The 15,761-nt window shown below is 33.9% G+C and overlaps 1 long non-coding RNA gene across 1 annotated transcript in view; it reads right to left on the bottom strand.

The window, feature by feature from the left end:
- The window catches only part of LOC136357802 (uncharacterized), a 281,008-nt gene that overhangs the window by 171,166 nt on the left and 94,081 nt on the right, over nt 1-15,761 (bottom strand). The gene's annotated exons all lie outside the window — the stretch shown is intronic.

The following is a 15,761-nucleotide window of genomic DNA, read 5'->3' as shown; positions in this document are numbered from 1 at the left end:
ATTTTGAAAATTCTGAAAAAAAAAATTACTAATTTAGCACAGCTGTCTTCCTGCAGATATAATGATCAATATTTCTAACTACATGATGCAATTTCAATGCTGCTATTATTATTATTGAAAACTTTCATTAGATTTAATGGTATAGGTAGAAAATCAGATGAAACTTTGGACATGCATGTACAAAGTTTGTTATTCCTCTTACTTAAACACATTTAATTTCTTCATTGTAGATTAACCCAAAAAACACAAAGATGTTCCCACAGTCCAAGCAAATAAATATTGCTCCAGAGAAGTAGATCCTTCTACTCTCTCTCATTTATGTCTTCTGAGTGATAAAGACAAATCTCTTATGTCAATGTCTTAATATTTTAACACTAATTATGTAATGCCTCTTTGGTGAACTTCTGAGTTGATGTTTGTCAATTTATAAAAAGTAGATGGCTTAGAACTTTGACTGAGACTGTAAAAACTAAACTTTAAATACATCATCTACCACATGATTTTCAAAACTTGGCAGTTTAGGTGAAACAATCAGAAAAAAAAATATTTTAAGCTTTTTCTATATGCCTCAGTTTTCCTTCACAAGGTGTGAAACATGAATATTTTGGAAGTGTCATCAGTACAATCTCAGAGTAAAGCTTAGATGAAATTTACAATACTGTCTTCAGAGCAAAGTATATAGCAAGAAATTTCAAGGGCTTAGGACCACACATCGAATGATGTAGGGGAAGAAAATATTGAGTAGGTGCTAATAATCAATGCCATCTGTTATCTGCATTAAACGAGGAAAGGCTCAATTAAAAAGTAGTAGGTGATTCCATAATTAAGGTCTGTTGCAAGTTATGTTTGTGACATAAAAAGAAGAGATTTGAGGCATGGTAAACTTTACTGCTGGCATTCCTTAATTTTCAGGTGTTCAGCTTCAAAATATCAAGAATATGTTATTAAGAAAGTTTCTCTGTGTGATTATCTAAATCTACAGATGTTTTTCTTTGATTTAAATTAATGACAAAAATGAAAATCATCATATTGAATATTCTACAGACGTATTTTGTAGAAATACTGCTATGGCATGTCTTTGAATTAGGAAAAATAGATTGCTAGGAAAAAACATTCTTGAAATAATTTAAAATATATATCTGTGTACACGTGCTACATTCACATCAGATATATAATATACATATACATACATGCATACTTACATGCATAATAGTATATTATTCCAGATAATTATGTTATTATTTAATATCCATTAACAATTATATATAATTTTAATAATATATTGCTATATAGCAATGTGGTTATAATATATTGCTATATAGCAACATTTAAAACTTCAAAATTCATATAGTGACACTCCTTTCATGGGTGCCATATTCTCCTTTGAACCAGAAAAATGTCAGTAGAGATATGTGTCTTCCAAAATTCAATGTCTACTTTTTTCAGGTCTGTTTTGACATCTAGATATCCCAATTTTTATGTTTAACGTTTTTACAATGATCAGGTGGAAAGCAATATCTGGAGTTACATTGAAAATAGTTAAAATTAGAATAACACATTTACAGTATCAATTATAATATCATGAATATAATTAACATATACTTAAAATAAATAATAAAATATTTTTCAAAAATATCATAATAATGGAATATATGACATCTATTATGGGTTCATATAAATGAAGATAAAACATGATGCCCTTCTAGCTGGCAAAGTTATCAGGCATTTATTGGTACTGCTAATCCTTTCTTGAATCTTCCATTTTCGCCACGCAGGTGATCAGGTTACATGCTTTAAAACTATGACAAAACTCAATATCTAAAAATGAATAATTTTCTGTTGTAGCAGAGACTGTCAATTTTCTCTTTTCAATTAAATATATTAATTTATGATATATTTTGACTAGACTGGTTCTTGTACACAGTCTTTATCACAGTGTCACATTGCGTTTACAATTTTTCAAACTATGCATTTCCAAGATAAATATGCCTTTTCAGAGAAAACTTGAAAAATTTAAAGAGATCAGTCAGCCTCGGTAGAGAGAATATATACTGGGAAAGTTACAAGGGTAAAAACTACTGTTAAACTGTTGTAGTCTATGATATCAAGAAGAGCTAACTTCTTCCAACAGAAAAGAGAGATGGTAATTTTCTGTGATTTGTAATGACTACAAAAGAAAGTTTGTATAGAAATGTTCACACAAAGTTTTCATGTGTTTTCTAAAGAGCTTTGACCCAAAAAAGTCTGATTAAAAATTTGGCATATTTTTCTAATGCAGCTTTGAGGTGACAGCTTTGAGGAGTGTAGAACATGTACGGGTACCTTTCCTCTATATGTTTGCTAAAAAGCTGGCCTGCAGCAAACACTTTCAGCTACTAAGGTACATTCTTGTCTTGCCTCCTCTCATGATTCATCCAGAAAACCTGTGTTGCAAAGGAATTATGACCTTTTTCTTAAATTTGCACAGTTTTGAATATCTCTCTGATTGAACATTTTCAGTTACAATGGTGAGAGTTTTAATTATTTCAGTAAATCCCCATAGATTTTTTCTGCAGATAATACCAGATTATAAGAATTTCTGAATACTCAAATGTGTTTCTTTATAACAAGAAAAGCAACTCTAGAAAAATAGCAAAATCAAATTTTTATGTAGAACATTGTTAGAATTGACCTAAACAAATCTGAAGAGAAACTGAATGATATGATCATCTATTTCCTTCAATCATCCTGACTCCAGTAGCTAAATTCTGGAAGAGTTCATCTCTTCAATACCAAAACTCTACAAAATTTCTTGTGTAACAGGGATGGAGAGATAGAACAGCAGTCAGGTGTGTTATTTATGTTCTACTCTTTAAAACATTTTTTTCTATAGCCCAGCTTAGAACATCTTTGTTCTAAGAGCTCTAAATGGAAATGGAACCATCTGGATGTAACGCAATGGACTTTGGGATGAACCTACCTGAGCAGGGAGGTTGGACCAGTACACCTCCCCGAGATACCTTCCAATCTTACTCATTCTGTGATTCTGTAAAAATTTGAAACTGAAAATATTTCCCATCTTCCAATTTATGGTTATATTGATTTATTTATTCATGTATGACAGGAACACCCTGTGCCTATCTGGAAAAATCCAAAAGCTCCTTTTGCTTTGTATCTTAATAATGAATAATTAAAGAAGACGGGGGAAAAAGTTGCCTAAACACTATTATTCAAACCTTTCTATTTAGGAGAGCTGAAAATGCAAGTATAATTTCAATTTAGGGTAGATTAATTTGACATCTTTTAAATAAGCAGTTAATCTGTTGCCTATTTGCTAGAGTACTGCTGCTGAGTGTTCATTTCACTGCCTAAGAGAAGGCACACATTTGTTTAAAACATGTCTGCTAATTAATTATTTATGTTGAATGAGCAATGAATATTATCCCTTGAAATATTCTTTTCATATTTTTAGAAACAATAAGGAATAAAGGAAAGCAGGAAGGAAAGCCTCAGTCCTCAAACTGTCAATAATAAATGACCAAAGCTTGGAAAAAGACATACAAGTTTTATTATATATATATATAATATATATAATATATATTTATTTATACACCTATATAGTGATGCAGTGATAAAGTTTGAGTTTTCATTGGTAGAGTTTGAGTTATCAACCATACTGTCACGTGTTTCACAATATTGCGATATATGTTAGATTTTACTTCAATATTTTTAATAAACAGTGGTTTTTATGTGAAGTGCACTAAATATTGCAGAATCCCATTCAGTATAAGACAGCACAAAGCATAATAAAACTAGCACTTTTGGTGCAAGTCACTTGATTTGTATCAGAGGTAATGCAGGCAACTGTGCTCTTGTCTTATCCTGGTTGTATAGAATTTCTTCACAAAATACATATTACCAAATATGAACTATCAAAGTTCTAAGGACACTATATATGCAAAAATTTTGGAACTTCCATGAATGATTAATATGTATACCTCAACTGGTATACACCTAAGTGTTTCTTTGCAATTATTTTTAATTTGTAACAAAATTCATGGTTTACAGATAGGCAAATAGGCAGGTTGGCTGATATACCTTCATTGTGTTAGTGTGCTTATGCTAGTCCTATGTTCTTGCAATTAATCCTTCTTCTAAAAAAATCTGATTCATTCTGCTATAAAGCGTGAATAAAATGGTTTATGTCACTAGATGAGGAAAGTAAATAGTGAAGAAATTTTTTTCTGTAGGTCTTTCAGCAAAATGTAAGAAGTCAGTACCGGTTAATTGTTCACATTAAGAGATTTGTCACTAACAGCTTCTGCAAATTTGTGGTATATGTACTTAGCACATATAAGATAGGTTATGTGACATTTGTGATGTTTAATATTTTAAAACAAAGTGAAGCAACAAAGTAGGCCACAAAAGTTATAATGAAGTAATTTCTGGTAATCAGTTTCTTTGAGTTATGAGATTAAGATTACAATTTTCATGATATTTTGGAGTCTCTTTCAGTCATTTTTGGACAATGGAGAGTTAAAAATAGGCACATGTTTTTGCATTAAAAAAAAATCTGTGTACATCTCAGGGTGACAGATATGCTTATATTCTGCAGAAATGTGCTTCTGAGTGACAGGAGCCTTGAAATGTTGTTTATGTGTTTAGCTCTGAATATCAAGGACATGATTTAGTAGGAAGCCATCATGTTAACACCATTAATAGCATTTCGCCGACATTTATAATCCAATACTGAATAAGACCATTTGCCTCTAAAACAGACTGGACAGAGTTTCCACATCTGAGTCACTAGTTTTTCATATGATATCAAAAGTTAAAAGTTTCTTATTAAAATACTCACTCCCTAGTAAATAAATACTTTAATTGATGAGTTCCATATTGTAAACATGAAAGCATATACTTTGTTGTTGTTGTTGTCATTGCCAGAAATTCTGCTTGCTTTTTCTATTATTAAATGAATGTCAACACAGAGGAAAGTATGTTCTTGCTGTCACAGGGTGTATGCTTAGACTACATCTGAACATTGTTTTTCAGGGAGAAGTGTTCGATGATTTGATCACCTGTCAGACACGTCTCTGTGAAATGTCTTGCAGAGCCTTCAGTTCTCTTTCTCTTACCATCTGTGTAGCAAAGAACAAAGCCCCTCTTCCTATAAGCTATGCTGGCACAGAAAAAAATCACAGGCATCCATTTGGGGCTTTTGTCCAGGTGGAATTCTTGTTTCTTCCACACAAACACAGAAAATCAGTATCATAATGTTGGTGGTTTTTTTCCCTGTGTTTTTCCAGCCAATATCTAATAATACATTTCTATAATCTGTCACACGTCTCTCTGTCTTTTTTTCTTCAGTTTCCAGAATTCTTTTACAGACATCACTACAATAACATATAATGCATGTTTCTACAATGTAATGTTATACATTAAATCGCTAAAGATGAAAATTCCAATAGTTCTTTAAAAATGATTACTAGTTCAAATTCTTTCAGCAGAATAGGCTTTTTCCTTTTACAATTGACAATGACATCCATTCTTGCTGGATCAAGACATAATATCCTACTGTTACTCACCCTGATGCTCCATGCACCTGTATCATATTGCAACTTATTCAACTTCCTGGCCAGAAGAACATACTTTAACTATATCCTCTTCTAGTTTACAAGGATGTCTCATATTCTCTATATCAAAAGAAAAAAATGGGTTTGCCAATGTAGCATAATTTCTCTGGGATTGTAAGATTCTACACTTGCTCTTATGCTACTAAAGGCTGTCTTGTTACCTTGTTAATATTAATCATAGAAGAATTTTAAATTTGCTTCAAATCATGCAAAAGAGATATGGATCCTGACCAGAGCATTATCTAAGTCAATGCATAAAGCTTAACAAGCCCCTTTTGCCGAAATTCCTTGATCTGATACATGACTTAATAACCATATTCTGAAGATATCAGTGACTGCCACATAGGCAAGACCACCTGACCATCAAGGGCTTTTACAGCAGTGTCTCTTTTCCAGATTTTTCACTAGTCCATACAAGGTAAGTTGATGCTGCCAATTATTGAGGGTAAACAAAACTGGATCAAGACATTTTTGTTTTACTTTTGGGGGGAGGGGAAGGAAACACAACTGTCTGGGAGACTCCAGAGGCTCCAGGATTATCATAGACCACTAGTCATGCTATGTTCATCAGCCTTTGTTGCATTAGCCATGGACACATCAAAGTTTAGAGATCTTTCTGTGGAATTCTCTCAATTTTTAACAAGGGATGTTACACCAAATACCATAAACCTACATTTTCTGAATAGAGAAACCATCGGGATTTTTAAACATAAAATCAACAAACTTCTCTTTATTTAAATAGACTTATTAAAAATTTAAAACAGATGAAAATAATGTCAATGAAATAAATAAATAATTAAGGCAAATCTCTATGCTTGTCAGAAACCCCATATTAAGAATTAAGAGAAGGTAGACAGATTTCTGACATCTGCCTTTTTTTATAGTTAAAGGTAAAGTTATTTTTTTATGCTTGATATTCTTTTCAAGTTTACCTGATCAAACCACAAACTAAAAGGTGTTGCCAGATAACTTACACTGGTAATAATCATAACCTTTAATCACAGTTAAAAAGAATGATACAGTACTGGGTTTTTTTTAATAGTGGGCTTGCTTGAAGAAGCATTACATGCTTCAAGCAATTTTAAACATTGATTTGACTGTGAAATGCAGAAACAGATTGCACTTTGAAAACTGGTCACTAGCAGTGCATTGTCAGCAGGCCTAGACAGTAATCCCTGAGTGTTGTAAGACTGCTGCCATTAATAACTGAGCTTGTTAGTTGAAAGCTGGCAAAGACTCGAGTGTTTAAGAGGATTACTGCTATAAATCATATTAATTTTTTTTTAAACATTCAAGGTCTTATTCATTAAAGGGCTTTTGCAACAGAAACAGCTACACGAGGATATGATTCTGTTTTGATAAATGACTAGGACTTTCATTTTGCAAACGCTTGTCATGGGTTCTTTGAAGAGTACTTAAAGGAATCAGTTTTTCAATTTCTATAAATGAGGTCCATTTTCTTTGTAGGAAGTCAACACACTAGTCAGCCATCCTCAAGCAATGAGGAAAGATGGATTGAGATTCCATAGGTTAGAGATCCTGGCAAGAGGCATGTTTCAAACTCTGTGGTTGTTAGGTACTCATATGTGCAATTCTGCTTTAGGCAGTGTACTTTCATCCATAGCAGCAGCATTCTTCTTGATCTGGCCTTAACAGAATAAGACCATGAGGAGTCAGAAAGATGATCTAAGGGCTGGAGAATCTACCCTATGATGAAATGTTGAAGAATTATAGGATCATGAAATGGTTTATGTTGGAAGGGACCTTAAATATTATCTAGTTCCACTCCTCTGCCATGGGCAGGGACAGTTTTCACTAGACAAGGTTGACATGTCCATACCTTCTCTGGGCAACCTGTTAAAGTGCCTCACCACCATCATAGTGAAGAATTTCTTCCTGACTTATCTGAACCTGCCATTTTTTAGTTTAAAGCCAATACTTTCTTTTCTCTCCAGATAAGGCATTGTATTGCAGTAGAAAAAAAAAAAAAAAAAAAAAAAAAAAAAAAAAAAAAAAGGTTAACTACAAAGAAGATGGAGGCTCTGTCTTCACAAGGAATCACATGGAAAAGACAAGGAAGTACATGTAAAAGTTGCATTGAGGAGGTTTCATTTCAATTCAAGGAATTTTTACAATGAGAGATATCAGTCAGGAACAGCCTTCCCAGGGACATGGTAGATACACCATCCCTGGGGGTTTTCAAGATACGATTAAGCAATTACCTCACTACTCTCTTCTAAAGTTTCTTCCCCTATAAAAGATTGGATTGGATGATCAGGAGTAGGTTTTGACCTTTGAATTTCTTAACCCTTGTGTTATGACCAGTTTTTGGCAAGTGTTTTTCAAGGTGAGAAGAGAATATTTTTGTGGTCTTTCTGTATTCAATGTATTTCCATAGACTGAATAGAATGTAGAGTACTAGAAACTGTGTTTTGAGTACTCCCAACCAGCACTCAACAACGAGCTGTTGAAGTTCTGGGATCTCTTAGGAAGACTAAAAGTGGATTTTTCTGTGGGTACCTTACTTATCCAAGACAGATGACCAATGGATAATGACATCTAATAGCTTGCCTTGATCATTTCTATACTGCATATCAGCCAAGACAAATGGAGGATATTGTAATCTGGAAATTTATTAAAAATGAAATGAAAAAGAAATGAAATGCAATAGATAAATGAGGCCTAACAGAAGAAGTTCTGAATTTAATTCTGCCTTAAGTGTGAATTTCAGTCTTTAATTTTCAGGGCTTCTGTGATCCAGAAGATACTTTATCATATATTTTGTTTGTCTTTACATCCCTTATGCCTAAAACCAAATCTAAATCAATTGGAAAGAATGTTTTCTTTTAAAAAACCCAAACCCTATGAAATCCCAGCAAAACTTTCAAAATGTACACGCACATTCACATAAGCATGCTCAGCTGTCATCTGGTAACAACACCGTATTTAGCTTTTTAGTCAAATATTTCCAAGCAAGAAACCAGTTGCAGCTCAGGTGTCCTGGAAGTCATACTCAGAGAAAACTTTTCTTACTTTGTACCTCTTCCTGTTAGTATTACGTGCTGCTTATCAGTAATAATGTCAGAAGTGAAAGTACATCAGCATCTGCATCATGTACTCTTCATTCGTCCTCAGATCCTTCTTGCCAGGGCATCAAACTTATCTATCACTATGTATTTTTCTTTCCCAATCTTCTGTTTCCTGCTCCAAGAATACAATATCAGGAAATGAAACACTGATGTTACATTATGAATCAGCTGAAGTAACTGTAAAGTTGCAAGACTGACAGCATTTTAAAGCCTTGTCTTCCAGCTTTATGGGTGTTTTCTGACAAAGTAATCATAAGAATTTATAACTGACCTGCGTGTGACCATCTAAATGCTACAAGGAATGGATATTCTATAAATGTTCCTCATAATTTCGTCTTGAACCTGTAAAAAAGAAAAGAAAAATGTAAAAATGCCTAATTATATTTATATGGCAACTCAACAAATCAACAGAACTTGAATATTTATTATGTATGGATTAGATCTACTTTTGATGGTAGTTTCAATGAGACATTTGTGCCTTTATTATGCAGAAACTTTAGGACTAAACATGAAAGGATGTCTGAAGATACACTGTAATGCTCTTTTATATTTGATAAAAGAAATGGGAAAGAAAAAGCTTCCAATTTGCTCCTTAGCACAATAGCTTCACAACTACAAACAATTTAAGCAAGAGAGATTTTCTTTGCCTTTAAATAAAATATATTCTTTTATATGGATTTATATACATTTATATATTGAAGATGTATTTGATATAATGAATATTGAATTTAAATTTCTTTCATATTTTACTGAATGTCTCAGTCCACGTGTCAGTCATAATAATAGAAATAAAATAATCTTTTGTTACCTGGATCTGGAAAAATGTAAAAATGAAACTTCAAAAATTGATCTAATAAAAACCATAAATGTGGATTTGCTTGAAATTCTTCAGAAACATTAACTGGCTTTCTTCAATATGACTTCACAGAATTTTATTCATGAATTCAAGGAAATGAGAGCTCAGTTTCTGGAGTTATCTTAAAGACTTGGGGCAGATTTGTGAGTCTTTAATACATAAAGCCATTCTAATTTTTTATAAATTCAATTCTTGAGTAAATAAGATGTACAGAACAAAATATCTGAGACCTAAGAATCATTTTCAGAATTGGCCATGACTTAAAAAATGCTGTGACTGGAGTATTTTTATGAACTTTGAAGTCTCATTGACCTCATTAACTCACTGAGGAAGGAGAAAACATGCACTCAATTTGGCAAGAAAAAAAAATAAAAGAACAAAATGAAAAATTTAAAATTATATGCGGTAGTAGTGCTAATTTTGGTTTATAATTTCATTCTTCACTACACTTCAATATCTGATATTTTTATAATTAGCAGAATTTTCAGGTCGATCTTCATGACAAATATAATGAGTAAATATCAGTCAGAAATGTTTCGCTACTTTTAAGACACTGAATTGCTCACTGAACTTCTAATCTTTTTTTCTAAAGATTCTTCAAATCAATCTTCATTCATAGCTGTGTGATAGAAATGTTCATAAAGCCTGTTTTTTTTTCACCTGCAAAAATCAAATCTATCGCAGTATATTGATAAATTTATTTGGATACATATTGTAAATGCAACTGGATATTTTCGCCAAAATCTAATTTCAAAACTCATCGATACCTCAATTTAAAATAATTTTATATTCAACTGGAGCCAAAAAGAAGTGTGAACAATGTGAATAGAGAGAGCTGTGCATTAATAACGGGATGTTTCATTCCTCAGTCTGAGATCAAAACTGATTAAAGCAATGGTTGAATAAGACATAAGCCGCAATCAATTTTTGTAAATGTTAAATTTTACTTTTTATAATGATAGAAATAATATTTTGATGTGATTATCTCCTCTTCCTACAGTGACACAGGATTATGTTTTCTTTTACTAAAGTGGAACCGTATTCATTGAAAATCCATTCCCAAAGAAATCACAAAGAAGTATCTTGAGAACATTTAAATTATGGAGAACCAGACTAATATAAGGGTGTAAATTCTTGCTTTCATTAACTGATTACAGAGTATTTAGAAAAGAACAAGGTGAGAATCTAGAAGACACTGTTTGCTATTTGAGCTACACCAGTTTTTTTATTTTTTGTTTGACTGTTGAAATACCCATCTTTGGGAGTGTATTCAAGACTCTATGCAATGCTAACTCAGTTTAGGGGTTACTGGATGACATTGTTCACATGTATTTTTATAAATGAACAAATTTTCTTTTTTCTGCATTGTGATAGTGAACAAAACAGAACAAAAATGGAGTATTCTTAAATTAATTTTCAGGGTTGCTTTTCATGAACCAGTCTCTTTACACAAAATTGTTGAACCATAACAAAAATATTAAAAAGCTATTTGCTTAGACAATACCCTATTATATCTACAGACTGACTAGAAGACCATAAATTTTTTTATTTCGGGTAGAACATGGGCATCTTTTACCACATGAACTACCTCTCAAGAAACAGAAAATTGAGCTGTAAGAGAGACTTCTGATGGTAAGCTTCACATGATTACTATGGTTAGAGAAACTAATTTATTCTGCATATGTGTGCCTGGTACATGAGCCTTGACTTTTTAGGCAAGTTTTAAAATTCATTGATACATATGCAAGCATATCGTACTAGACTCTTTAGCTTTATTACATATTTTCAAAAGGCACAGACCCTCTGAACAAAAACAGAACAGTAGATTTTGTCATATATGTATGAGGAATACTGACTGCATTTTACACAGGCATGAGATCAGGAACCTACTAGGTGATGTATATACTAGTGATTGGCAAACTTACCAACTTGTTGGTATGTTACACCTTTATTAAGTCTGTATAAATGAAACTGAACGAAATATTAAGTGTGATCAGGATATTTCAGGGTATATATATGTTTTATCTTCAATTTAGACAAACATAATAATTATTAATATAGGATTAATATACCACTGATAGAGCATAGAATTAAAAAGTGCTTACAGTGAAATGAGGTTGCATGTTCAATTTTTACTTCGACATAAGGATAAACATTGTTTATAACAGGCAGGAAAAAAGATCCAAAAGCCTTCTCAGATCTTTAATGCTCATATAGATAGGACCTTGAATTAACATGTTCTTTGACAAGGAGCACCTTTATCAGCAATTTCCCCTAACCATGGACCTGAAACAAAAGTCATTAAAGGGTTTTTTGTCTCTTCTTTTCTTATTTTTCCATTGATTTAAATGGCTGGCTGCCAAAGTGTAGAATCGGCATGCTAAATCCAGCAGGACAGGAAGATGAATTAACAATACACAATTTAAACAGACCCACTGTGCTGAATCAGTTCTGACTCAGAGGAATAGTACTGAGTCACCAGAATCAGTGTGTTATATTGTAGGAAGTCTCTAATTTTAAATATGGCAAAATTCAACCTGCACAGATTTAAAACATGGCAAGAACAAGGGCTACATAATGCAGCAGCAAGTCACAAAAAGGTTAATATATACTAATATACCCGGAGAAAAGCTAACGATCTGGAAAAGAGGGAAATATTTAGAACTTGAGATTGGTTTGAAAAGAGCTTATATCTGAAAACTAATATTCAAGGAGTGACTTGTACTACACAGAAGAGAAATGATTTGGTAATTATTTTCCAATTTCAGAATAAAATAGTGAACTTCATTGTTTCTTCAGTTTTGTGTTCAGTGTGTTTTTAGGACTGCTGCTGTTTCACACTGATGGTACTACTTCACAAAGGTCTGCACACATACATGTTTTCTCTCTCATGCATGCACACACATGTGAAAACAGATCATCCATAGTGTCCACAGAATCATAGAATTAATCAGGTTGGAAAAAACCTCTGAGATCACCAATTCCAACCTGTGACCACACACCACCAGCGTTAAATAGACCATGGCACATCTGGGTGCCACATATGGTCTTTCCTTAAACACCTCCAGGGACACTGGCTCCACCACCCCCCTGGGCAGCCCATTCCAATGCCCTTGCTGTAAAGAAATTCTTCCTAATGTCCAACCTACATGTTCCCTGGTACAGTTTAAGACTGTGTCCTTTTGACCTCTCACTGGTGATCTGGGAGCAGAGACCAGCCCCCACCTGGGTACAACCTCCTTTCCGGGAGTCATTGAGTGTCACAAGATCACCCCTCACCCTAATCTTCTCCAGGCTGAGCAACACCATCTCCCTCAGCTGTTCCTCACGGGACATGCTCTCCAGACCCTGCATCAGCTTTGTTGCTTCTCTGGACACTCCAGCCCCTCACTGTCCTTCTTGCAGTGAGGGGCCCAGAACTGAACACAGAATTTGAGATGTGACCACACCAGTGCTGAGTACAGAGGAACAATCCCTGTCCTGGCCCTGCTGCCCACAGTATTGCTGACACAGGCCTGGATGCCATTGTGATTGGAATTGTGCCTGGCCTTCTTGGACACCCGAGCAAACCAATGGCTCATGTTTAGCTGGCTGTCAACCAGCACCCCCAGGTCCATTTCTACTGCCCATCTTTTCAGCCACTCTGTCCCCAGTCTGTAGCACTGCATGGGGTTATTGTGGCCAGGCCCCATTACTGTCCAGGTTCTGGCGGGTTAGCATTAGTGAAAAAGTAAAAAAACTCATGTAACTATCTAATATATTTACCCTCCAAATTAACTATTATGTAATATACCTATTACATAATTAACTATTATATAATAGGAATATTTACCCTCCAAAAAGTTCTAGTTAACTATAATGTAGTAGGTCACGATACCTGTTATCAAAGCACTACCACAGACATCAGAAAAAAATTTTGTTCACATTCTTGAGAAACATTTAAGAAATGTATAAAATGAAAAATCTATTGCATAAGGTAGAATCAGATCAGGAAGATGGGAAAACAAAAAAGAAAACTGATTCCTCAATAAAATTGAAGCAATAATGGATAGTACAAAAAATTAGGAAAAAATAAAAGGAAGAAATAGAAAATCAGGAATATTTAATTCTTTAACAGGAAAAAAGCAACAGAAGCATCTGGTATCATCAAATAAAATCAGCAAGAAGTGACATATGTTTTATGATCCTGGATTGCACAGGATGAGTTCATATGAAATATTTTCCTTTATAATTGACCAGATACTTGCCCTATAGTGCTTTTGCATTCTTTGCCACAGAAACTTTCCCTTCCCATTTGTGGCTCGGAGTGTTGAGTATTCACATAATTAGTAAGTGTTGTCAAGCCAGAGAAAAGCAGTGCAGTAGCTGCTGACTGCCCAGAAGTAAAAGAGAATAGTAAAATCTTGCAAACAGGACATGAAGAGAAGTTAAACAAGAGACAAATCCTCTATTTTGGCACATACTCACTGTGGCAAACTGGGAAATTACAGATGGAAAGTGAGAAAAAAAAAAAAAGAAAGTTATGAAAAACTAAAAGTAAGACATGCAGTTGGGTAATTTTGAAAAATTCATCATTCCATCAATCTTTGGATAGCAGATACAATATATGACATAGAACATACTAATGAAAATGAATCCCTTCAAACTGGAAATTCCTGAGATAAGTAAGCCAAACATATTAGGGAACCCATTGCATTCATACTAATTCAACCTATTCAAGAGAACCAGGGGTCAATTTGATTCTAGGTTGATGGAGTAGCAAAAGAAGAAACGGGGGTATCCAGCGCAAATATATAGTTGTAGAAACCTTTTTTAATAAATTGTGGAATTTATTAAAGATTTGGAATTTGATTTAATTTTTTGTTTTTATTTTTATTTTTAAACTTGGACATCAGTATAGAGATTGACATTCAAAATAATATTGAAAATTTTGGGGGAAATAAAGTCTCATTTTGTCTATTTTGTTGCCTCTTTGAATTCTCCTTTTCTGTAAGATTAAGAAACTGCATTATAGGTCTACAACTTTCTTCTGATTTATCCCCAGATGCAACCAAGCTCCACCAGCAGGCTGGATAAGACAATCAGGATAAAACTGAGAGAATTATTGGGTAGGGCTAAAGAAAAAATAGGCAAAGCCAAAATCATGCACACAAGCAGTGCAAGGATTTAATTCCTCACTTCCCATGGTCAGCCAGGTGTTCAGCAGTCTATAGGAAAGCAGTGCTGGATGACATGTAATGGTGACTTGAGAAGACAAACATCATCACTCCAAATATCCCTCTCTTCCTCATTTTTCATCAGCTCTATATGCTGAGCATGACATCATATGATACAGAATATCTCTTTGGTCAGTTGAGGGCAGCTGTTCCAGCTGTGTCCCCTCCCAAATTCTTGTGCACTCCCAGCCTCCTTAGTGGAGAGTTGGGAGGCAGAGGTCGACTGTGTGCAAGCACTGCCCAGCAGTAGCTAAACCATGGCCCATGCTATCTATTGTGAAGAAAACTGTCTCTGCCACAGTAGAAACCAGCAAGAGCTTATTTTTCAGATCACAGAATTATAGAAGAGTTAGGGTTGGAAGAGACCTCTGGAGATCATACTTTAAGAGTCTTTCCACTACTGTATTTTTTCTGACTATCTAGAAATCTAGGAATGTACATAAAGTGTAACAGCTCTGGAAAGTATTTGCTTAATCCAAAGAAAGTGTAGGAGGAAAGCACATTTTAGTAGCCTAATACAAGCATCCCAAACATAGGAGTGTATCAGAGGTAAGAGCCAATGTGTTGATGATTGAAGAAATTTTAGTTCATAACCTGTGATGCCACTGTGAATGTCATCAATAAAGCTGTAATAACTGAAAGAATTAGATCAAAGAGTTTGCAATTTGATGTGCAGAACCTGTACAATATGATAATTTTTTTCTCTTATTCTCTCCCCAAGTTGTTAACTTTCCAATAAAGATATCACACAAAAGTCATAAGTACCTGACCCAATAGCACAGTACTCTTATGTTGGGTTATTCAGGCTAGATCTGCATGCAGGTGACTTACATAAATACACCTGATGTTTTCTAGATGAAGTTACCCATGAGATATATTTTAAAAAAATACAAATTAAAAAAAAAAAAAAACCAACAAAACAAACAAACCAACTACACACACAAATCCCCACCATCGTGTCAGTGAATGACTGGTCACCAATAAATGC

Source organism: Sylvia atricapilla, chromosome 2 (genome assembly GCF_009819655.1).
Source record: "Sylvia atricapilla isolate bSylAtr1 chromosome 2, bSylAtr1.pri, whole genome shotgun sequence".
Taxonomy (NCBI): domain Eukaryota; kingdom Metazoa; phylum Chordata; class Aves; order Passeriformes; family Sylviidae; genus Sylvia; species Sylvia atricapilla.
This window is presented reverse-complemented; position numbering and strand designations above follow the sequence as displayed.